General features: G+C 40.1%; 2 protein-coding genes across 6 annotated transcripts in view; one reads left to right on the forward strand and one right to left on the reverse strand.

Moving 5' to 3' along the window:
• LOC145944121 (uncharacterized) overlaps positions 1–24605 on the forward strand; it is a 399257-nt gene that overhangs the window by 141508 nt on the left and 233144 nt on the right. The window lies entirely within an intron of this gene.
• The window catches only part of LOC145944111 (uncharacterized), a 332431-nt gene that overhangs the window by 72211 nt on the left and 235615 nt on the right, over positions 1–24605 (reverse strand). The window lies entirely within an intron of this gene.

Raw genomic sequence — 24605 nt, forward strand, 5'->3', positions numbered from 1 at the left:
ATTGATATTAATTTCTACCAAACAAAGACGGAATTTTTAAAATATTTTAATATCTCTTTAATATTCACGTTATTTTATTTAATATAAAAATCGATATTAAAAAATATTAGCACATTCTAATATTAAAATGCATCTAACGACATAAATGAGAGCGCATATGCAAAAATTGAAATTTTAATACTCCAGACGCTTTTTGCGTGATTGAAAATGTCGGGACGGTTAACTATTTTTTTCACTATATAGTTCCTAGGCAACATAGTGAACTGCTAGTCGAACACTTTAGGAAACTCTCTCGTTTTATCGAAACAGCCGCAACTGTTAGCAGCGGTTGAAAGGGTGAACTGGACAGTAGCAGCCGGTAGCCCTCGGGGGTACTCGCGGGATTCGCTACGGCCCTGTTGGGAAATGGGAGGGAGGGTAGTACGGCAGGTACCGCATGATTCCCATGTTTCCTGGTTCCCAGGACTAATGTTCCCTCGGGCGGGATACCCGGTATATCTGCCCGCCGCCCCCTCAAACGACTGTTCTTCCTCCGTCGCCGGTTCTCTCTCAGCTCTGCCCTCCTCTTCTCCCCTTTACCCGCTACCGGGTGTCATAATAAAGCCTCGATCTTGGAGATAACGGCGCAGGTCGCCATAAAGCGCTTTACATTCGCAGTAAAAGAAACGTTAATCACGATGCCAGTTGGGGAAAGGCAGACGCTGTCGGATGGGCTTTATTGCACGCAGCTTTTATATCATATAATTAAGCCGTTGGCAGTAAAGCACGAATTAACGGACCGCAGATGAGATACGTGATTTTGCTGTAAATTGATAAGACACTGTGGTCGCGAATTATAAATTCTGCGCGTAAATTGTGTTATTTTCTTTGTATATTAAATATTCAGCGCTGCAGAGCACAACGTTAACTTTGTAGTCATTCGTCGCAAAAAGCAATATTATTTCGCGTACCTGACGAATACTTATTTTGTATAAAATGTACCAGCCACACGTAGGACCACGATAAATTAACGTGTCCCGTGTCTTATCGCGATACCTTGGCCAACCGGTTAGCATTAAACGGTGTAAATGTGAGTGTCCCCGTAGGTTCCTCGTTCTTCCACTTGAATCGCCATCAGATAAGAGCAAGCTCCGCAAGCGTTCTTTAACCACTGGACATTTCCATTCAGACGCGATGGCCGCGCAACATTACTGTGCCAAAACATGCGTCGCTCTTAAGATAGAGAAGCGTAAAAGTCACGTAATTTTCTCAGGAAGCCGCGGCATCCCTCGGAACGTCCTACGGCGTTAAGACCCTCGTAAATTTCCCCGTAAAAGTGTCTGGCTACGGTCCAACCGATGGCCTTGAAAGATGGGTTGAGATACTGTCCAACGAAAGATGCGAGCGGAAGAATTTCGGGTGGATGGGCAACCAAAAAAGCTGGACCAATATTTTCGGCGATTAAGGAGGCACGGAGCTATCGCGGAGGGAGGAAAATTGAATTTCGCGATTTCTTTCCCTCCCCCTCCCCCTCACTTCCCTCTCTGTCTTTTTTTTTCTTCTCCGATGCTTCGTCTCTCCTCGCTCTTTTGCCTGTTCCTTCGCAAAGTCGTTTCTACTACCGTTGTCGTTGGCGCTTCTCCAGAAAATATAACCTACTGCCGGCTGGCATGTTACTACCCCCTGCCATTATTCTGCAGCCATTCACGGGAACGACCGGCCAAAGTGCTAACCGATAAATATCGAAACACTTAGCTTCTGTTTTAATAGGGACTGCATTCAGTACCTCCCTTCTCCCTCCTTCTTTCTCTCTCTTGCTGATATTTTTCTTAACTTACGATTCGCCCGGTTTTGATCTTTCGATCTTGCTAGGAAAGCTTCCTCGAACGCGCAGAAACGTTAAAAGACGAATCGAACGTCGTACAAATAGTCCGAAGTAGTAGTTGTAACTCTTCTGCTCCTATGAAATGTATCGGTGATGCATCACGATGTTTTAACGATCGAGGGTTTCTACTGAAATTTTCTCCTGACAAGTCTGCACATTTATCAATTTTATTTGAAATATAATTATATCATATTAATAGTATCATTATAATATATATTTTATTGTGGAAAATTATAAAATGTAATTTCTTTAATTCATCACCTTGTGTGTCTTATTTAAAATTTAATTTAATTTAAAAAAAATAGATTTTTACATTATATTTAATTTCTTAGTGTATTTTTCCTACTTTTAATAAAATAAGCGATTTTCACATCATCGTAGAAATGAATTTTCTATTAAAAAAATATATGATAGCATCGTTCTGTTATTTTCCGACTGATGCAGACGTTGCTTTGCCGCCGCTTCGTCGACGATAGAACACCGAGCTTCATTAATATCAAGTCCTTTCGCTCATCCTCAGACGCGCGAACTCGATATTCGGCTCGAGAACGGACGCAAAGCGCTCGAGAACGCGAAATAATTATATGGCTCGCTGGATGGTTTCTTTCGCGTCGCGATATCGAGTTTATCTTTATACGCCTGGCTGAATAGAAGCCGGAGACGGACTCGAGAGGTCGGGACCGTAACGGATATCCTATTATCCATTAACGTGTACCACGCGACGGCACCCTTCCCTATCACCTGCCCCTTCCGCTTTTCCTGGTCATCCCCTTCGTTTCAGGACGATTTATCGATTTCGTCGGGCTCTTCTCGCGCGCTATTTAATTCCGCGGATATTTCGAACATCGAGCGACGATACTACCATCGGCGCAAGTGAATATTATTAAACGATCGTCCTCTGATCGCTCTTGGCAGAGGAGTCCTGTCTGACACACGGATCTTCTTGAATTAATCAGCATCCCGTGCGAGCTGATAGACAAGTTGGTATTATTACACATCGCGTTAAATCGCGAAGAACGATATCTATTATTCGGATAATCTCCTGGAACAAGAAGTTCAATTCTATGTTTAGCTGTACATTTGGTTAACACAAACTCAACTGTTTGCTTTCTGCAACAGTAATTCTCCGCAATGAAATCCGCGTTTCAACTGCTCACAATTTCGCGGTGGGTCGAAACTCGAATTAGGGGTGCAATGATAGATTCATTCATTAGGCCACTGCAAAACCGCTTAATTCTATTCTGATATATTTATTTCTACAGCTACATTATATAGCTATTTTACCACATCGTATACGATCGTTTATGAATTTTATTTTTTATTGTTTTTCTTATATATTCGAGAATATATTTTTCGAAAAAGGATATTCAGAGCACTGACACGTCTAATTATTCTTTCCAAATTTTTTTTCCATTTCTTTACAATTTTTATGAACTTGTAATAAAAGATGCAGAATAACAATGTTTCGGCAAGTGAAATTGGATGCTCGGAACAAATAATTTGCAATGTGTATGTGTTGTGTGTACAATACGTAACGTTTTCACAGTCAGTTTCAAAGGTAAGGGGCGGTTTCTCCCTTTTGTGACGGGTATAAAGCCGCTCTAACGAGACCTCGATTTATCGAACATGCGGTTGGTTGCCTCTCCCTGCGAACACTGTCATTATGGGCTATTTTGCGGTTTTTCCGTTTGAAGTGTTAATCAACCGACTGCGCGACAATGCTTCTGTAAGCAAAGTTTAAATGGCTCGAAATGTAAACAGTGTCGCGATGTAAAAAGGGAGATTTCCTCTCTCTTTCCGATGCTTTTTGCAAATTCTTTCTCGAACTGAAATTGCATTGTTTTTTTTAACGAAATAATTACGATTACATTTTAATTAGTGCGTTTCTTGTTTGTTTATACATATACGCATCTAAAAGTTAAATAATTATACCGATTTTTTCATGCGGTTACTTTAGCTTCACAAATATGCCGGGTACAATCATACGTGCGCATTCCAATTTAGATCGAGTAAAAATAATGACCATCTCGCATGAAATTATGCATGCGTTTTGAAGCGATTTTCGTCGGTCAATTCGTGTATGATATAATTCCCATTCCCGCAGCGCCGATTTCCGGATAAAATTTCATATTACAGAGTCGCGTCACACAATTTGTGAATCCAATTTCGTTTAATGTTTATTACAATGAAAATAACAGTTACGACCGCGGACATGTTATCGAATATAGTATCTGCGTTTTCATCAAGATACGTTATGAAAAATTTCGTACCCGAATAACGTCCATCGATGTTATCCGATATATACGTGTACATATATATAATGACATCGATTCTTCGCTATATAATAATAATAAAATATTTCCCAATTATCCGTGACGTTATAGATAATATTTTGTCGCGTCGCCGCATCTTCTGTTTCCAATAAAATGTGCGGGGGAGAACCTCTCGTTCGATCACGCACCGCGAAAGTAACGCGTAAATCAAATGAATCCGCGCTGATCAAAGCTGACTTACTTTGATCCATTGACGGTCCTCGCGCGAGGGAGGACGGAAAACAAGATAGAGCACTATGAGTGGCGAGAGAACGAAGCCAGTCGGGTCGTTGATGCAGCCGATCCTCCCGCGTGCGTGCAGTAATGCGACTCCGTAATTACGTTATTCGCGGCTGATCGGCCCGCCAGTACGTTCGCGTTAACGTAATTATCAAGGAATCGATCACTTATTCCGCTGCGCTCCGGTATACCCAACTTCTCCCTCTCTCCCTTTCGATCGAGCCTCTCTCTAATTCCCCGTCGCGTTCTTTCTCTGTCTCCTCTGCTCGAATTCTCCCGACGAAAAGTTTTCCGCGATTGGATGCCGGATGTAATTAAATTGCAAACGACGAGCACGCGACGGGAAATAGCCCGAAATGAGAAAGGGGTTAACCTTTTCGTCCGTGATTCGAAAAGTCGCGCGAAGCTGTTACGTTATTCGGATCGGTAATTGAATATGACACATCAAAAGCGCCCCGCTTTTTTTCTTCGCGCCTTTGATTGTTCATTTATCTTTTTACAGCCCTCTTCTGCCATGTCTGTTTAATGCTTCTCTAACACTGTATTCGATTTGAGAAAATAAGACAGAACTTTGATAATTACACCTTATTTTTCTTTTAATATAAAACACGGTTTAATTCTCAAAGTCTAATTGAGATTCCCTGACACAAGATATCGCATGTTCTAAATTTAATTAGAATAGTCGCGGATTAAAATTTACCGCCTGATTGTATTCTCTCGTTCTATTATGTTACCATAATATATAGTACGATTAAATTTACTACGACAGAAGCTGCTGGTTTTATCAGATAACATACTGACAGTAGATTGGAAACGTTGGGAGAAGACGCGCGTCTAAACTAAACTCGTCAGGCTCTTGCGCCTCGAGCCGCAGTGAAAATCAGAAATCCCTCGGGTGTCGAATTGCACTATCTCAGGTGACATTCCCATGAGATATCTATCAAACCTTCATTTTCCGGGCGCCGTTTGAAAAATCGAAACGCTGCAAAGACTCCCTGGAGTCGCCACGCCGCTTTCTTCTTCTTCGTCGAGACCTTATCGAGGTATGCTCCGACAGAAGTCAAACCTCGATTTTTTCTTTTCTTTTTTTTTTTCCGATGGATAGAGGGGTAGTATACCGCCGAATGGGGTTCCAACGTGCGTGTTGGCGGAACCGTCTCATTTGCATAATGCTGTTGGTACTGCTTGGCTGCCGATGCGACGGGCGATGGCGAGGGTGCGGGGCGAAATTGCACTTTGCGAGAAAGTGAAACGGCAAGGATAGAACTTGAGGAATAAAAGCGTTCCGGATCGCCTAGGTATCTGGCAGGTGTGAATTTGCCCCTTTTCGAACTATTTCACATTTTTTTCCTAACGATTAATATTTTTCCGAGAATTGTCATGTGCATTTCTCTTTGCTTAAACGAAAGAAAAGACATAAAATTATTAATATATATATAAATTTATTGCGCGATGTAAAATGGAAAGTAATTAATATAATAATGTGGAAAGTAATATAAACAAAAAGTTGTCAGAAAAAAATGTATATCTTTTTTTTGACAACAACTCAAAATTTGAAAAATTGCGCTTCATATTGCATAATGAAAGTCAATTATCGATGGTATTATATATTCAATTGGTCGCCAGCAGCTACGCTCGCGAGATTTACCAGAAACAATGGCATCGCCGGTAAAAAATCGTTTATCGTCGGGTTGATATTGCATTAAAAAGGGAGTACAATCCGCGTAATCGTGGAGAGAGGATTTTGAATGACGGGCACGTTCCTGCAATATGCATAACCGGGACTCGGAACATGGGAAACCTCTTTGTGAAGCGTGCGATCGGCTCACTAAATCATTCATTGCTTTGGACCGTCTCGGATGACTAATTAACGCCGGCGTAGATTGCTTTATCGAGCCTTTCTCCGTTTATCTAATCAATGTAACTCTTGAATTTCCCGAATAAGATAGTTTTATGTGCTGCTAACCGTCGGAAAACTAAATGATACGCGCTATTTATAAAATTGATTGTTTAAGATTTTTTTCGATCATAAAGAATATAATAATTTAATACTAACAATATTGTCATTATATAATTACGTGGCTTTTATAACAATAAATATTGAAGTAGAATTTCTCTTCGCATTATGCTATAATATATTTATGATAATATTCAGATATACATATTAAAGAGGTAATTTATGTTCTTTTCAATAAAATATCGAGAACTAAACTGATCGAGCTTAATGCAACTTTGTGAGAACCCGTTATATATGATTGTAATTACGTGGTTATATATATATGTCCAATATTAATTTATTAACAGCGTTGCTTGATATACTATCCTCTTTGAGGGTAATACCTTATCGAAATCCTCATCGGCAAAGCATCCATTAATTTATCCGCAAAATAATCCTTTCTCCATTAAGGCGTTGTCGTTCCGTTGTGGTACGAGGCCGGTCATTTACCGGCGCAAGGTGCAGCATTTACTGACATTTTCTAAGTGAACGAGTGCATCAAGGGACGCCCACAAAGAGAATATTCATAAAGTAGAACAACGAGTCCTCTCTCTCTCACTCTCTCTCTCTCTCTCTCTCTCTCTCTCTCTCTCTCTCTCTCTCTCTCTCTCTCTCTCTCTCTCTTCCTATCCTTCGCGACAGAAGAGAGCTTTTGGAGAGTGGAAGGACGAAGTTCGGATAGGGTGGTGGGTAGTTGAGCCGCTTAACGATAGACGATACCCGTCGTCTCGTCGGTCCATTTCCATGAGCAACTCACGTCGGGGGACGCCTTCTTGCAGCCAATCGCCCGTGTTCGCGTGTTTCATATCTCGAGTACACGATAATAACTTATGTCATCGCGCTGACGAGACGGGTGACGGGATCCAGCAATAAATTAAAGTTGTATTAGGCATTATAAATCATGCTTAACTTTTTCATATATCGCGTCGCAATTTTTGATCGTTCGTTTTTTGGACAGTATAAAAATAGAAAAGATGTAACGTTGCATTATTTAAATTTTTATTTATTATCAATATAAATAATGTAATATTTTAAGGATTTAACGTGAAGATTAATATTGATTCTCTATCTGTAGTTTTTACGTCGAATGCTATTAATATTACTCTAATGAGAAATTTTAGGTAAAATTCACATCGAGTCAAATTAAATTAAATTCTAATTGCAATAAATTAAGATATTTAATATTATCAAGGTCTTCATAAAGGAGTCCCCTTCGAAAAATTCAAAATAAGTAGTACAATCTGCGGAATTACTTCATTCTCCTTCAGAATTCTCTCATTCGCCATTTAACAACAGCCTTGTCCGAAAAGTTTGGCGAAGAGAATGTGATTCAAATTTTATCGCGAGTTCGTTCTGATAGCGCCGTAGGCCTTAGCCTGTTTTACATTTAAAACGCATTACCACGCCGGCCGCTTCGAGTCCCGCGCGGTGATAAAATGAAATTAATGATTCTGCCTGCCGATATGAGATATATCGACGAGATGGCGAGGGGGTGGTAAGCCTCAGGGGGAGGAGAAAACGCGCGTCGTGCGCGGAGGTTGATGCGAGAGGAAAGAAAAGGCGCATCGAGATAAAGGGAAATCCTAACGCGAGCTGTCGATCATTCCCGCAGACATCAAGAAATCACTCTCCGCCGCGGAACAATACGAATCAATGTATAAACTCAGTCACTGGAAAAGTCTTGGGAATCGATTCGAATACGATGTTCCACGCGGAACATCGTATATTAATATATTCTTGCGATTTCTCGCTGAAATTAATTAATTAAAGTGTATCATGCGTTAAATACAAACTTGCTACACTTTCTTTATAGATAGTTTAATAAGTTTTTGCTTTTTCGTTAATCGAAATGTCATTAATAATTTTGTGTTATCTAAAGAATTTTTTTATGAGCGAGTAATAAATATAAAACTCCGTATTATTATATGTTCTCGGTGAAATGTAATTACGAAGGAACGCTTTTCGGTCATCTTGAGACCGTGCCGGCTAATGTAATTTCATTTTGAAAATTAATTAATGCACGCGTATAATAGCGAATCCAACTTTGCATATGCCTGCGTAGATTTCAAATATTCCATTATTTTTATCGTCTATTTTGTAGCGCTATTATAACTCATTAAATGTGATTAATTAACGTAGTCATTAAGTATCATTATCGCATCATTAAACCGTACAGAGAATAACATAATTACACTCATTCAATTGCGAACGCACGTGTTCCATTTTATGAATTACTATTATACGAGCTAATTGGACAACCGATTAATCGATAGTATCAACTTTCGTTACAAAATAGAAATTTGATTGAGAGACTCGTATTTATTATAATCCTTTAAATGTTAAATAATTTGATAGCGAATTGAAAAATATATTAATTTTTTTTAATTTAAGTAAAAAATTTCCACAAAAGAATGAGAAAAATTTTTGAAAAACAACTTAATTCCACACACACACATACACAGGGGAAAAACATTTATAGCTGTAATTTTTTTTTCAATATCGCCTTTTCGAACTTTCATCTCTCCAGACATTTCCTGAATTCTTTCTTGGGATATAGTAAATGCTTATCTCATTTCTTTTAAACGTTACAATCCCAGTTTCGATGCGGAAATTAGATTAGCCGTTTGAGGACAATCGGCAGCAATTCCGCGAATGCGAGAATTTCATTCGATCGTATTCAAAGTCCTGCAACCAGGAGAGAAACACGTTAAATGGGCACGACGAGTATCAGAGGGGTGAAGGAGCAAACAGAAAAAAAGTTGAAAACATAGGAAACAGCTATTTCCCTGCATTAGCCCGGTCGCTTTTTGCTCCTGGGGGGAGGGTTATAGCCGGCGGGAATATCTCACGAGGGTCAGAAAATATGAGGAGACTCGTCCCGGTAATAGACGAGCACTATTAATTAGGTAGATTAAACTTTAAGTGCCCATCGTTAGCCGGGACCGGGCGGGAGGTGGTTCGTTATCCTCCGGGAGGCAGAGAGAACGAAAAGAATGAAAAAAAAGGGAAAATAAGAGAACTATGGCATACGCGAGCGGATAGGAGACTTGTTCTCTCCAATGTGACATTTACGCGGCTGAGAGAAAGAACAGCGGAAAGTAAAGGTTTTTCCCCCTTTTTTCCTCATCTTCGTTTTTTTGTATGAGTGCTAATCTCGGCAAGGGAATTCGTTATGAGTGTAATGGACTGGCGTGAAATGGATTAACGCGATACATCACCGTCTCTCGTAGAGGACATTGGGATGCAAGCGCGGCTTGGACAAGCTTAATCGATTCGAGGACCGAGATGTTTGCGAGGAAACGATTTTTGATAACCTCTCGGTAATAAATAACGATTGCGGCGCGCGAGGAGGCGATTCGAGAGGCGGCGGAATAGGCTAGACCGCAGAATCCGTTTAATACCGGGTTCGCTCGGTGTGTTGCACCTTTTTTTTTCTTCGCCGCCGCTTCTTCTTTAGTCTCCACTCTCGACAGTCTGCTTCTGCCACGCCGCTTTTTCCGTCTGTGGTTCCTCCGGGACTTCTGGTACTCGTCCGGCCATCCGACATTAATGGACTCCCTCAAGACCGGCCGCCTCGTCTCGGATGAACGGACGGACAGCCGGAGGAAGTAACTATTTTAACAGAAATTGTATTTGATATCTGCTCGGGCTTTTATCCGAACTTTATTGGCGCCGTGGATGTTAATTTCGTTTGTTAGACGGCATAAACTGATTTTCCGCCTCGAGAAACACGGGTTCCCTTTGATCGCTTCTGCGAGTTTGACGCGCAGGTAGGTATATTGTTGGCGTACAATTTTTCAATTTATATAACTGTCTGGATCAAAATGTAAAATATGAAAAATAATTAAAACGTGACGGATGTGATACGCATTCACGCAAGATAATTTTGCATATATTTTTTTTTAATAAATGCTTAATGATGGTAAATTTTTATTAAATCGCCTTTGTAAATTCATATTCATGAGATAAACTAAAACGAGCGAAAATGTCCCGTCATACCGAAAGAAAAAAGATTCTGAAGCTTTTGTAAAGATTTTCGACGACATCTCTTCCATTTTGAAATTAAATCTTTCGATTTTATCCGGCAAAGGCTCGGATTTCCTAGGAGATCGTGGCGAAAGAATGCGAGGTAGATGTATCGCCTTCGCCACCAAAGTCAATAATCGATAGTACTCGTACTATCGCAGGGCTATGAACCCCCGACAGGACCACATTCCGTCCCCCTCGCCTCTCTCTTCCAATCCCGTTCATCGGCCGCGGCGTGATATCGTGGCCCGCGTTTGGAACTTTAATAAAATATCTGAAATACCAATATATTGTTTCACGCTCACACTCGAGCATGTCATTGTATTAGGACCGGACCGATTAAACGTGCGAACGCATTCGGTATACGGCAATTTTGCTTTTGGCGCGGGCCAAATTACATAATTCGTTTGGAACTTCCGCGTCACAGAGTAATTCGTTGAGCTTGTTATCAATGTTAAAAATGTTACAGTAAAATGCGCTCCGCTGAAATACCCTTCCGTTAAATGCCGTTGGATAAAGCATGCTTCGTAAAATACTTTGCTTTTATTCATACATAGTTTATAGCTGGATTACGCACGCACGCATGTGTATATATAAAGCTGAATAGTGAATAAGATGTGTGTATGAAGGATAGAAATGTGTTTGAAGATAAATGATTCGCATTTTTCGCATAAATTATGCAATTATATATTAATATTCGAAATAGCATTCTTTAAAATAGAAACAAGAAATATATGTTATATACGATTTTTGTGCTATAAAAAATATATCTTCTATTTTTTATAAAACGTCATTTTTCTAATTTCAAAGTAGTATAAAGAATTAATTTGCTCCATAATTATATTCGTATCATTCACTTGTTGAGGCGAATACAAGAGAACGATCGACTAGAGAAGAAGTGTCAACGTATTCCCGACTATTGCATTGTCAACGAGATCGGAAGAAAAGTGCCACTAGACGGCAAAACTTTTGACAGAGAAAGAACAAATGAACGTCGTCAAACTTGAATTTTTAAGTTCAAGTCTCCGCTCTCTGTCGACCTCTCTTTTCCACTTCTTTTTTTTGTCCTTCCCGTTTCTGCTCACGTACGCGGCTTCGATATGAACTTTCTTCCCTTCTTTCCTTCCGCCCGCTTTTATATCCAAGAACGATAGAGACAGGAATGTCGGCGGCGGCGCGAGGAAGGTGGGACGAAGAACAAGACGAAGTTCTTGTCCGAAAAACTTGAGAGCTCGCGCTGTAACGAGGAGACGGGGATTAAACAATACCGAGTCCCTTCGCTGAGAAAAGTTGAGTGCGATTCGCGCCACGCCTCCTTCGTGCCCCAGCATGCGAGGTCAGGAGGAGATCGGAAATAATTGTCCTGGAATTTCAAAGCCTCTTCGAGAGAGTACATTGTCCGGTGTATTGAAGTGTTCCACCACTTCAATACACCGTATTTTACGAGCCATCTTTTCTTAAAGATATCGAGATCGTGTTCAAGTTAAAAACATGTGAAAAATAGAAATTGGTAAAAAATGCACTCCCAACCCCCCTCTCTCTCTCTTTCTCCACAAATGCAGGCGAAAAGTTCTTCATGAATGACGTGTCTTAACGCGCTCAACTCTTAAATAACAGTATTCCGCGAAAGCAACAAACTCTAATTAGCGATGTTATATGGTACGCGTCATAAATCTTTCAAGAGACGCGATATGCAAAACCTCGCGACTAATTACGTCTTTAGATGTACATTTGTTTACATTATTTATCTATCTACCGTCGTGGTCGTCCAGTTTCCGGCATGCGGTCTCGTGCTATATATGCGAAACGGAAGGTAGCAAAAGGGGGTGACTTCCAGTGGAAGTGCCACGAGAGTGTTGCGAGCTGGAAGCTGCGCAGGTTCGAATATCAACCGCGGTAGACGCATCAGCGACTTATTATCGTGCGCCACGGGTACGAAGGAGCTTAGACCGCTGAGTACGAGCTTTAAAGTGGCTTTAAGGATCCCCGGGTAAGTCCGGCCGACAATTACTCCATTATTCTCTCCGCGAGCGTTAGGGCAGCAAATGTTAATAATAATTAATAGAGCGCGAGACGCACTTATATTAACGTCGAAGACGGTCGTAGCTTCTCGAATCCGCTTTGCGGAAACTCTTGGATTTGCGGGAAGACGTACGCGTCGTTATACGAATCATTAAAAAAGTTTAAATGAGTCTATACCGAGTAGTGGACAAAGTTGAAGAATAGAACGCGAGGAAGCGTCGACGAAAAATGCGATGCTGCATCTTTTCAATATTTTTGCCCGTCTTAATATAAATTCATATATCCTTTTTATTCTCAAAGAAGACAACTATTGAGATTTGTAAAAAATTATATTTATTGACATATTTAATAAAAAAAATCTACCAGGGCTTAGTTAATCTAAAGCTTAATTTATATTCGACGGACATTTGTATTCAATTAAATGCGAATAAAAGATGTTACATTATTCATACTGAGAACAAATGTGTACAGTTGCGAGTAGATCCATCGGGCGAATCTGTGAATTTTTCACGGGCAGGTCCGTCCGAGGGACGGAGATCTCGCGGAGATTTCTTTTCACGTGCGTGTCGACGAGCGGTTAGCGAGAAAAACGCTTCGCGAAACTCGCAAGCAGGCGAAACCAGCGGCATCGTGACGGCAACAGACGTGGCCACCGCGGCGCGGAGAACCGCGGCGAGCCGCAAAAAGTACAGTTTGACACGAAGTCGACCCTTCTCAGACCGGTGAACAATCCAGTGGAAAACAATGGCCGCTTCTACTCTAACTTCCGCCGTATTGCTTCCGTCTTCCCGCCCGTCTAGCCGCGAACATATTTCGTCGCTGTTTCTTCCAACGTGTCGGACCGTGTGTCGGGGCTTCTTGTTTGTCCACTTAATGGATAACACGCGAATTAACAAAGGACCGTGCCGATGTTTTCAGTGTTCGCGAGGCGAGTAAATTGCATGACGAGTAACATTCATGTCGCGAAATAAGGTTTGATACAACGACTAGGATTAATGTACGCTGTATGTGGAACGCGAAAAGACCTATAACTTTCTGATAAATAATTCTTTTCTTCTTTCTCTCTCTTAAAAAAAAAACGCTATTTAAATTTTTTTTTATTTAATCTCTGTACTTTAAATTTGAATATCGTGTCCAAAACCTATCTGAGATATGCTTCTGGCGTTGCAAAACAATATAAAGTTTTGCATTGAAAAATAATGCAGATTAGAGAGTATGTTGGAAACTCTCCTCCGGTGTCCCCCGGGGCAGATGAGACGTGGCAGTTCGTTCTATTGAAAATGGCAGCTAGCTTAGAGAGTTGTTCAAACTTTCTTTCGCCGAGGTGCCGAAACACTTCCGCGGAAAACAATGGCTTCAGTTGCACCGGCTCTCTTTTCTGATCTCCTCTCATTTCTCCCTTCCATCCTCGCTTTTGCGTTTCCGTCTGTGCAGAAACAGAGTTTTATCCTCGATCTCGATCTTCGCATACTTCATCACGACATCACGTAATGCAATCTACTGCAATTTGTTTTCCATTTTCTTTGCGAGTCGCTTTGAGGATTTTCTCTCAAGGCAATACGAGGCAAGGCAAGAAAATATCGTTGTTTCCAACGAGGCGACTAGATGAGCACCGAAAAAGCCAACGATATCCGACAACGAAGGATGTTGTACAATGTAAAAAAAAGTCTATACGGACAATTTATCGGTAAGATTTCTCCGAGTAATCGTCCGCGATGCACGGAAATTCCGCAGATAGAAAACGTGGGTACAGCGGTACATTTTTTATTCAAGATAAGTCGGCAAGAAAATGTAGCGGTGGGAAAGAAAAGAGATAAGAAAAAGATCAAATAAAAAGAGAATATCCTCAAATTGGGGAAGCACTTACGCGATCCTCCGGTCGACTTTTATTTTTAATGGCATCGATGGATGGAAAAAGTTGGGCGCCCGAGTAAATAAGCGGCGGCGGTGGAAAGGAAACTCAGCCCTCTAAGCCCCGACCGCCCCTTTTAAATTCTCAAGGTACTGCCGCGACGAGGGTGAACGTTGGCACCTCAAGCGATATATAAGAAACGTAAATCCACCGATTCTCTCTTCCCGTCGTCCTCTGTCCTTTCTCTCGGCTTCGCTGCTTAGATGTATATATGTATGTACACGCCTTTACCCACCTTCACGAAGCGATGAGAAAGAGGGGATGAAACGAGACGAAAGGGAGACGCTTCTCCTCTATTTGAACACTTCTCTCTTTCACTTTTACTTTCTCTTGGGAAAGAGCTACGCTTATCTGACTTGCTAATGCACCGGCGATATCTCTCAGGATTGCGGCGTCGCGGAGGGGAAGCGAATGGCTTTGATTATTCGGCCCATGGACTCGTTGTTCCCCTCATTGTCCTCCTCTCTCTTGTCGGGAATGACTAGCGAGATCAATTCTTTGCGATCGAGATTCCAACGTATCGAGATACATTCGTAACATATGGCGCAATTAGTCGGTGATTTATGCACTACATGTTTACTGTGTGCACTCGTTCACGAAGAGAAGTGCGGACGAGTAACTATCAAAACGCGCGTACCGCAATCTAATTTCTAATGCACCCACATTGCGGGCTTTGACACTTGTAACGGCGCGTGCCAGCATAAAATGATACATTTCGAAATGTTCAATGATAATGCTCGATATTATTTCTGCATATTGTTGAATAAGAAAATGTATTGAATTGTCTGAAGCTTCGTTTTATCATGCAGACAATTTTTCATATTAATTTTGATTACAAATTTTCGGAGCAGAGTTAAATTTTTCTTCAATTAAAATAAAGAATTTCTCGTATAGATTTTATGTACAAAGAAATTGCAAAAAGATACAAAGCCTTATTGTTGATTTATTTATTTTTCAATATATATATTTTTGATAATATTAAAATTATATTGCGATTTTCATTTTTATCACAAGGAAAAAATTCGTAAAATTAAAAGAGATATTTTTCTCTGACATAAGATATTTGCCTCTCTTTGTCTATAAGCGTTGTATGCTGATCCACCCTTGTGTGTCGGATATTGGGATGTCGAGAATGGGCGTATTCGATGTATTATTAATCCCTAGATAACAATGAACAGCGGTGCAGGGCCGATGGAATTCGCAAATTGAGACCATGAAGAGCATTCGTAATCTTGCCTAGTGGTTTTCGTCATTATTATTCCATGCATGTATAGGCTGACATTCCCTTGACATTATGGGGGAAAATTTTTTAACGATTTTTCCGCCAACATATCTGTGTATAATATATCATATGCTCGGCTGTTTTCCATAACGTAAAAGTTATAAAAAATGATTATAAAAATACTAATGATTATAAAAATAAACTATATTTTAAGAAATATATCGCGACACAATGGAACACGAAATTCCATTTAATCATTTCATTTGCTAATTCCAAAAAGAACTGCTTCTTTTAAATTTTAGAAAATGTTTCGCCCGTTTAATCCTTAATCGTGCCGTCGGCTACCAGTCACTGCCACGTTCCCTTCTTTAAGAATGAGTGATGTCTCCGGGGTGCACTATTCGAGATAACCTTCTGTCCCGAAGGGCGAAAAAGTTAAGTATATAATTACTGGGAGATGACGAAGCTGGCCGGATGGAGCCAGTAAGAATGTGCTGACTGTAATTTGAATTAACCGTGAATATTTTCTGCTATTATATATTGACTCCTGTTAAGTGCGACTATTTCATTTTTTCTCTAAATAAATTAACAATGATTTAATAAGAAAATATATACTTTCATAATATAACAATATTTTATAAAATAAGGTAAAAAGAGAATATTGTATTGTAACGTTTTGAGAGAAAAACTAATAAATTTCTTAAATTTATTTTTGCTGAAAAAACAGTTATTTAACAGAGTCAGCCATGAGAACACAACGACCGAAACTCGGTATTAAAATGTAAATAAGTAGGGTTGTCAAATTGACGAATGAAAAAAGGTCCGAAAAAAAGTTTTTGACCCACTATTCAATTCCATCAACCCTCTCCACCAACCTCCGTAAGCCGTTTCCTCTCGAGAATAACCGTGTCCATCAGACGTCTCGTTATCGCGGTCCAGAGCAAATGTGCTGCCAGACTTTTTTCCCGGAAACCCTATGCTTAATTAAAATCAGCGAAATTATAACATGCCCGAAATGCTTGACGCGTTCGAAATGAATTTTAGAAAAGACGCGTAGTTAAAAATATCTTTCGCTTATAAATAAACTATGCTAGTTTACATTACATATATGTAACATATGCAGTTGTTACGATTCTAATAATTACGCAAAGTCTAGACGCAAATTTCAGAGTTATATCGGGATGATTATTTATAATAAATAAGGAAGGTTTTTTTAATTTTTTCGGAATTTATATAAATCTTTATGAAATACAAGCTTTAAATTTCTGTTTAAATTATTACATTTCCGTGCAGAATTTTTTTGAGAAACATGAACAAACACCTCACGTTTGATCTCACCGCACAATGTTTGATGCAAGCTATGAAAAAATGAATAATCCCGGTGCATCAATCGAAGGTTTCACCGACGTGTAATTTTTAACTCTCTTTCTTTCTCTTTACATGCGAAATCTCTATACACACGTTCGAAACATCCGTACAAAATAGCAGTTTGACAGCTTTCGCCGACATATTATGAAACTCGTGTCTGTAAATGTTATTGTCCACGGTTTAATTGTGCCTTTCAATTATCTGACGCCGCAGATTGCCAGATGAAAAGAAGGAATTCGAGAGAATAGGAAAGCGATATGAAGAATACTAGTTTTTCCCTCGCGTATATTCTCTTTTTTTCTCTTTATTTTTCTTCCTCTCTTTTCGGCGGTCCTCTGATATTCATGCATAGATGAAATATACCGAGAAGCGAAATCGTTCGAGGCTGCTATAAAATGCATTAGAAGAAGAGAGGCCGGACGGAAATATTCGCGACGCAACGTGGAAGCGGCACTGACGAGAGAATTGAAATACGCAGCAATCGTTCACAGATTGATTGTAAATTAAAAATCAAATTCGCGCAGAAAAAGAGATTCGTGTTGGCCATGGATTGAAATTTAGATCTCGTATATCTTTGCGAGAACTATACTGTCCTTTCTTACAAACTCTGCTTGTTGAATAATTGAAGGACATGTTTCTGTATAATAGTAACATTTAAAATATTTATTTTGATCGAAAAGTACAAAGACAAGTGCAACTGCAGTGGAATAAATTTCTAGTATGATATTTTATTCTGTATAATATAACATTTAAAAAAATTATTTTGTTCGAAAAACATACAGAATGCAACTGTAGTAGAATAAATTTCTAGTATAATATTTTAAATTTAAATCAGGTCTTTATTATAACGCAAATATTTTCTGAATTTTAAGTAGCAAATTATACGTTTACAGTTCGCGAGAATGCATTGCAGCGTGACTTTGTTCGAAAAAGTTTGGCTATATCTCGACGAGAAAAAGTTCATGGCGAAAAAATTCCGCGTGGTCGGGGCAGGAGGACAGTTTTTTTCCGATCGCGTTCAACATATATCTAAGCATTCTCCGAGTGATCTACCGTGTCTGAACCGACAAAACGTACGACTCCGTTGCCGAAGAACGGGAATAGCCGTAAAGGATCGGAGAAGAGTGTTGCGCGCGCGAAGTGGCGTGCTCGAGGTCGGGACGGTTCTCTGGTAGGGATGAAGGTAGTACACCCTCAGGTGCTGTTCCGGGGTGGTGGGCAACCCTTTCGAAGTAATAATCGGGAATGATACCCCAGAGAGGCGTCTGGCCTGGCGCGCGCGGCCTTCGTGTATTAGAACGAATGGTAATAATGGAACGGTGCATACTAACGATGTTTATAGCCGAGGGTGCGCGCCACTACAATTCGTTATTCGCGCCTCGCTCACTTCTTTCGTGGAATTTTTCTAGGCGCGGCGTGTACTTACATTTGCACGATGCACTCGTGTCATCGATTCAATCAATGCCGACCTTTGCGGCCTTTAAGATTTATCACTGTGCTTTTCGAATTTTATTAAAGAGAACTGTTCGTTTGATACGATTCGATTTACAAAAATGTTTCATGGCAAAATATACCATTAAATAAATTAAATTTCTATTTGATTTTATCGTTGCTTCCAATAAAGACATTAAAATTTATTTTTAAACCGCAATATATATGTTTAATTTTAAATTTAAATTTATTAAATTTTGCTTTAAATATCTTTTTAGAAAATAAACATAATGTACGATTATTTAATCTATTATCTGTTACGTAGCGTAGGATTTAAAGGCAGAATTCAAATAAGTTACTATACTGCACTTACCCGTATTTCATATTTCTCATTTACTACTTAGATACAGAGCATAATATGTGGCTCAAACAGTTTAATCCTTAAGAAAACAGAGCTTATCTGAATAACAAACGATGCGATATATAAAGCTCAGAACAGTTTTGATATGTAATATTACTTTTAGAAATATAGAACAGTCGAATCAACATATTCGTACATATAATATTGCAGTTTCCACATAATCGCATATAGCAATCTAATTATTTAATCTAACAATGTTTAATATTCGATGAATTTAAATAATAGATGGCGATATTCTCGCTGTCATATATGTGATAAAACGGACATGGCGGCGTGTATCAATTTCTCAGCAGTCTGACTCGTTCCATGTATGTCATGACGGGCGACCGATTTAGAGCTGGCGCGAAATTGTATCTATCCGAATCCGTCTGGTCACTGAACCTTATCTATAATTTGGACGCCGCCACGCCGCGAGTTCTCCTGATATAACTCGGCGAATTATCGAATCGCGCCGTCGAATTAAAGCAAACGAATCGGACGCCGCCGGCGACGGAATGAGGAGAGGAGATCGATTTCGAGAGATTTGACTCCCGTGGGCGACGGAAGGGATGAGAGAATGCAGAGAAATTGGGAGAAGGGAGAGAGAGGGTATCAAAGGGGGATGGTGCAACAGGGGGTAGGATCCGCCGCGGTTCGCGGGACGGAATAAGGATGGACGGAATTTAGATTGCTTATTAAACGGCGAATAAATAATGGCGGTTGTACCGACTCCCGAGTAAAGTACAACCGGCCACTTCCATGTTCCGCAGATTTCTACGAGTTCACCTCGGGTCAATCGAATTACTTCTCGCTCTTAGAAAGAGGATCGTTCGCGTTAATCAGATTCTTTGGGATACGAGTTATTCTTGGATATTAAATAGTGTCTAGCGTGAATGACACCTCTATGTGAAATGATTACATAATTTTTTTTTTTATAATGAAGAAACACATTTTGGTCTAATTTTAAGATGATCAAAGATGAAAGACCGTCTGCTTTGATATTTCCGACTCCGAAAGATTGTTTGACAACTGATTTATCCACATGTGATTTATAATTAAAGTAAATTTCTTCACTCGCGCGAATTTAGATTCCTTTGGGGTGTTTTTGGAATGATCACTCAACGACTGCCTCTGACTTTTACAACTTCTCTTCTTACATTTTTTTGTCTGATATTTCATCTCATTCTCTCGTATTGCAAAGCGTGTGTTGTCGTAATTAATGTTTTAATTTTTCCGTAAGATTATTCACATTTGTATTTGCGAACAAAAGAGTTTGGCATATACATATAATAAAATGTTCTGGCGTTTTCAAGTATTATTTTAACGAGTTCCGACGTGTAGACTCGCAGCTCTTAGTGTTTCGTTTCGTTTAGACAGTTCTCAGGCGTTGTTAAATTGCTCTTTTAATTTGCCATGCTCGGATGGGTTTGCGTTTCGCCTCTTCTACACCCGCCATTTTACTCAGCGCGGTACAAAGGATTGTACGACTTTGTTGTTTTACAGTTGTACCAGCTCCCTCAACATTCCTCAACATTGTGAAACTCCGACTGCTCTACTAGTACTTTGCCTATAGTTTTAATACACACGACTACATCTGCCAATCTCGAAAAATAACACCAAAATTACGAAAATTCACCAAATTATGTAACATATCATGAATTTATATTTTTTATTATATACTTAAATTTTTGATCATTTAATTTATGCTTTATTACCGGGAAAACAGTCGTCGTAGCAAATAATTCACAAGTACGATCGAGAAGTTTTAAAAATCGCGAAAAAAGATGTCATTAAAATATTCGAAAATTCCGAAACATATTCATCGAATGAATTTATGCGATCTTATTTGTTACGTAAGACCTGATCGTGAAATTTCGATCCGATATCTGACACGCGAGAAGCGTATTACTCGCGTTTGGATTTTACGAGCGGAATTTTCACATTTCTCGAGAAACGGACCAGACTGTAATACATCGACTTTTAATCCGAACGCGCGCGAAGGAAATGGAGCGAAGTAACAGCGGTGCTTAACTCGCTCGGGAGGTATTCCTTGGCATCTTTTCCACGACATAAAGTATAAGTTCGATTTGTACTTGTCGCGTCACGTCGCGAGAAAATAGAACGACATAATACATAATTTCTCTCACGCGCTGCTGACACATACCGTCCTCTAAGCGGAGTAAAATATGCAAGCTCCGTGAAATATTGATTGCAATAAGTCGTCGCTGAGAGTGCACAGTCTTCAATCTTTTAGAAATTAATCCGCTTGAGTCATTATACATCGATGCTTTCCGAAACGAATTAGTGCCTTTATCTTGAGCGACAAAATTAAACATATTTTTGCTACCCTTTTGATTGAAACTCTTATCTGTTACATATTTTTGAGAAATCAAACGATCTTGAACTTAATATTGCACAAATTAAATATATACACTGTATAAAATGCCCCCCCCCCCCCCCCAAAATTACGACTTGGATAATGAATCCTAATAGGTTGAAGGAGTTTATACCTTCATATCATATGTATGGTTCGAGAAGAATTCGCGTAAAAGTTATGAACGTTGAAAAAAAAGAGGGTGGAGGATATATATGAGAGAGGAATGGCTCCCGGAAGCCGTACTTGGGACTTTCGCGTTTGACGTGCTGCGCGTTTCATTCCATTTTCTCGACGCGCGTTGCATACCGCTGTTTAAGCCCGCGACCGGCTCGTCGAAAAATACAACGGCGCGTTCTTTCACGGGAAGAAGAACTTTCGCAACGTTTAAACGCCCCACGGAATCCTCCGAGATAGGATGCGAGCGAAAACGGCGCGTTCGTTCTCTTTTTCTCTTTCCCCCTTTCACTCTCTGTGTTCTTGCTCTCTCGGAGCGCTTTTGTGCCAAATAATTCAGACATAAAATACGTACCGCGAGTCGCGCGGGTTTTCGACGTAAGCGTGCCATTGTTTTCGCCGCTTCTCTCAGAAAAGGCTGCGAGAGATGAAGAAGAGGGACGAACGGTCGAATAAAAGCACGGAGCGTCACTCGAGGGACGTCGACTGAGGATGAGGATTGCAGTACAGACTCGTTGATCAAAGCCGATTCTTATTCTTCGAAATCGAATACGCGTCATCGCGACGATGACAGGCGCGACAACGAATAACTAAGAAAACATTGGGACAATTTAATTTATTGTATTCCTCGGATCGCGTACTTATTTTTAGCAATCTTCCGTTAATTTCGCGTAAAAGCTGAGCTATTTAAAAGTGCTCGGGAGAGAGTAGCAAGGAGATATTAGTTTCTACCCCTACATGCACACATATTTTACGCTGCAGCTCCTAAATCAAGAAACAGGGAGTTGCCTGTCCCCTTCAAAGCCAATGCATATTTCCTACCGCTTCTCCGACACCGTTTATTAATTTATGATCGACGCAACGGCGATATTTTACACGTGTTACTTCGCTTTTACTTTACACGTATTTATATTTTTCGTCGATACAGTCGGCGCGGCGCGCCATCATGCAACAACGGGCGGGAATGAGGCACCACGCTTGTGAAACGCGAAAAAAAAAAGAAAGAAAGAAAAAAAACGTCTGCACACACCAGAGATTTCATCTTTCATTAGCCTTCAACGTGGTTCGTAGCGCATAAACGCACTTTGTCGTGCCACGCTCGCATTTCGCCGCTCACGATCGCTAAGTGCAATCTGTAACTATGTACGTTAGCCGTTAGTGATGGCACTGATACCCTCGCGCGAGGATATCAAATGCTCGCAGCGCGTGTGCAGGATGAATTGGTGTTATCGTAATTACGGCGGCGGGGTAAATGCGATATTTTCCGCTGAAATTAATATCGCTTTCTAATGATTCTATAATGTCCGGTTGCTGTTAAATGAATAATGGCGAGCGAGATACTGAGGGGGCAGCTATGTTTGCGTTGAATATGCAATGAAAAAGTCATTATCTGAATATTTGAATATTTTTCACTGCAGCGGAAAGGAAGCGTAATGCTTCTAAACTCTCTCTGTGGATTTTAATAGATAGGTTGATCGAAAAAAAATTCTCTTGTTTGCTGATTACTATTCGTCAATATTTGCAGCAAACTCCGCGAAATATTAAGCGCGATACATTCGGCATTGGCCGATCTATATTCGTGGTGCATCGATGCATTCGATAGCATCGGAAGAAAACAGATCAACGTGTCACCGCTTTAGTGACGGCCGATGACGCATTGAATTATGACGCGCGCGACCGTATCCGAGGAAATTAATGGAAAATCCGAAAGTTCTCGATGCTTAATTTTTCGCGCGTCTTATAATTCTATTTCCGTACTAGCTTTTCCACCGAGCTAGATATATCGCCGTAACGAGAATTTACGTTCGCGGACGATGACCGACGTGACGACGATGAAAAAAAGCATCAACAAGGATATTTCGAGATGGGATATATTTAATATATGTGCGTCTCGGTAAAATTATATTTCTTAACAAACTGAAAGATCGTTATCACGTCGAATTAATTTCTAAATTAAATCTAATTACTTTAAACTGATTAAAAAACATTTATATTTACATCCTTGAACCTCAACGCTATTAAATTAAATTAAAACGTTTTCAATATTTCGTTCTCTAGATAATTTTATAATTCTAAATTTACTACAGAAAAAATTTGCAACCGAGAGAAAAAATACTTATAAAATAATTTACGGCATCTATACATCGCTCGTTCGTAGAATAAATTGTCTCGCGCAAGATGCGTTCTACTTAAACTGATTTCTCAGAAAAAAAGAAGTTGGTTGCGCAACGGGGATTCTGCAAAAATGCGGTACGCTTTCAAGATCGGGAAAGTAGTTTCTGAATTACATGGCGCTGCTACTCGCCAATAATAATGTGCACCGATAATTTAGATGCGTGATGCACATATAACCGCGTGATGCGTTTTAAGCTTGTTAAGTCGTGTTTCTACGGCGCGTTATTCAGAGACTCGCATCACTGTAATTTAGTTGCAACGAGTTTCCGAGAGCATGCAGGAAACTTCTGAGAAACTTCTGCAATCTCCCGGGGGGAAGGGGAGGAGGGAGGGAGATTCGCGACCAGCTACATTCAGATTTAATCCGAATCCCGTTCGACGTTTTTAAATCAGCTTGCGTTTGCGCTCTCTCGTTCGATACGTCGATTTTCTCGGGTAGCGATTAGTTCGCATAATCCAACTTTAACGAACGCACGCGTGTATACACAACGTAAGCACGCGCGATCGACCGCGAATTGCATATACTGCGGTCGAAATACCGTCCGACGCGCGTTGCAATTGCGGCATCTCCGGTGCATTAATTTCATAAACACGCGCGTGAAAACAATTAGCGGCAAGCAGGGATTATTTCAGACGCAGAGAATGGAAATTGCGGCGCGAATGGTGCGTCGAATGATCGAGAGAGTGGATCATCAGGCCGTAATCGAGTGTTTGTTTAAATAAAAAGCACCGCATCTGTGTCTAGTTCAGTTTAGAGCAACTTTGGTCACGAAGAATTCGTTATATTTTTTGTACATATATAAAACGATATAAAAAAATATCATTTATTCCATTTCATCCGATAATCCAATTAGTAAAATAAATTAAAGAAAGCTGTCATTTTATTCTTGTTCCAATTTTGAATGTTTTATTTAGTCCAATTGATTTTTATCGAAGGGATGATAATGCTTACTTCCGTCAAACTCATTACGCTGAACCAGGGCTGTTTTATTTAACTCTATGCATGCATCTAATTTCGCGACTGCAGAGAATGAAGCCCCGCGTCTCCGGACGGCGACGAGCTCGCACGAAGGAGTGTATAATACG

This window comes from Prenolepis imparis, unplaced genomic scaffold (genome assembly GCF_030444845.1).
Source record: "Prenolepis imparis isolate NDT839.2.m4 unplaced genomic scaffold, iyPreImpa1.0 SCAF_12, whole genome shotgun sequence".
NCBI lineage: Eukaryota > Metazoa > Arthropoda > Insecta > Hymenoptera > Formicidae > Prenolepis > Prenolepis imparis.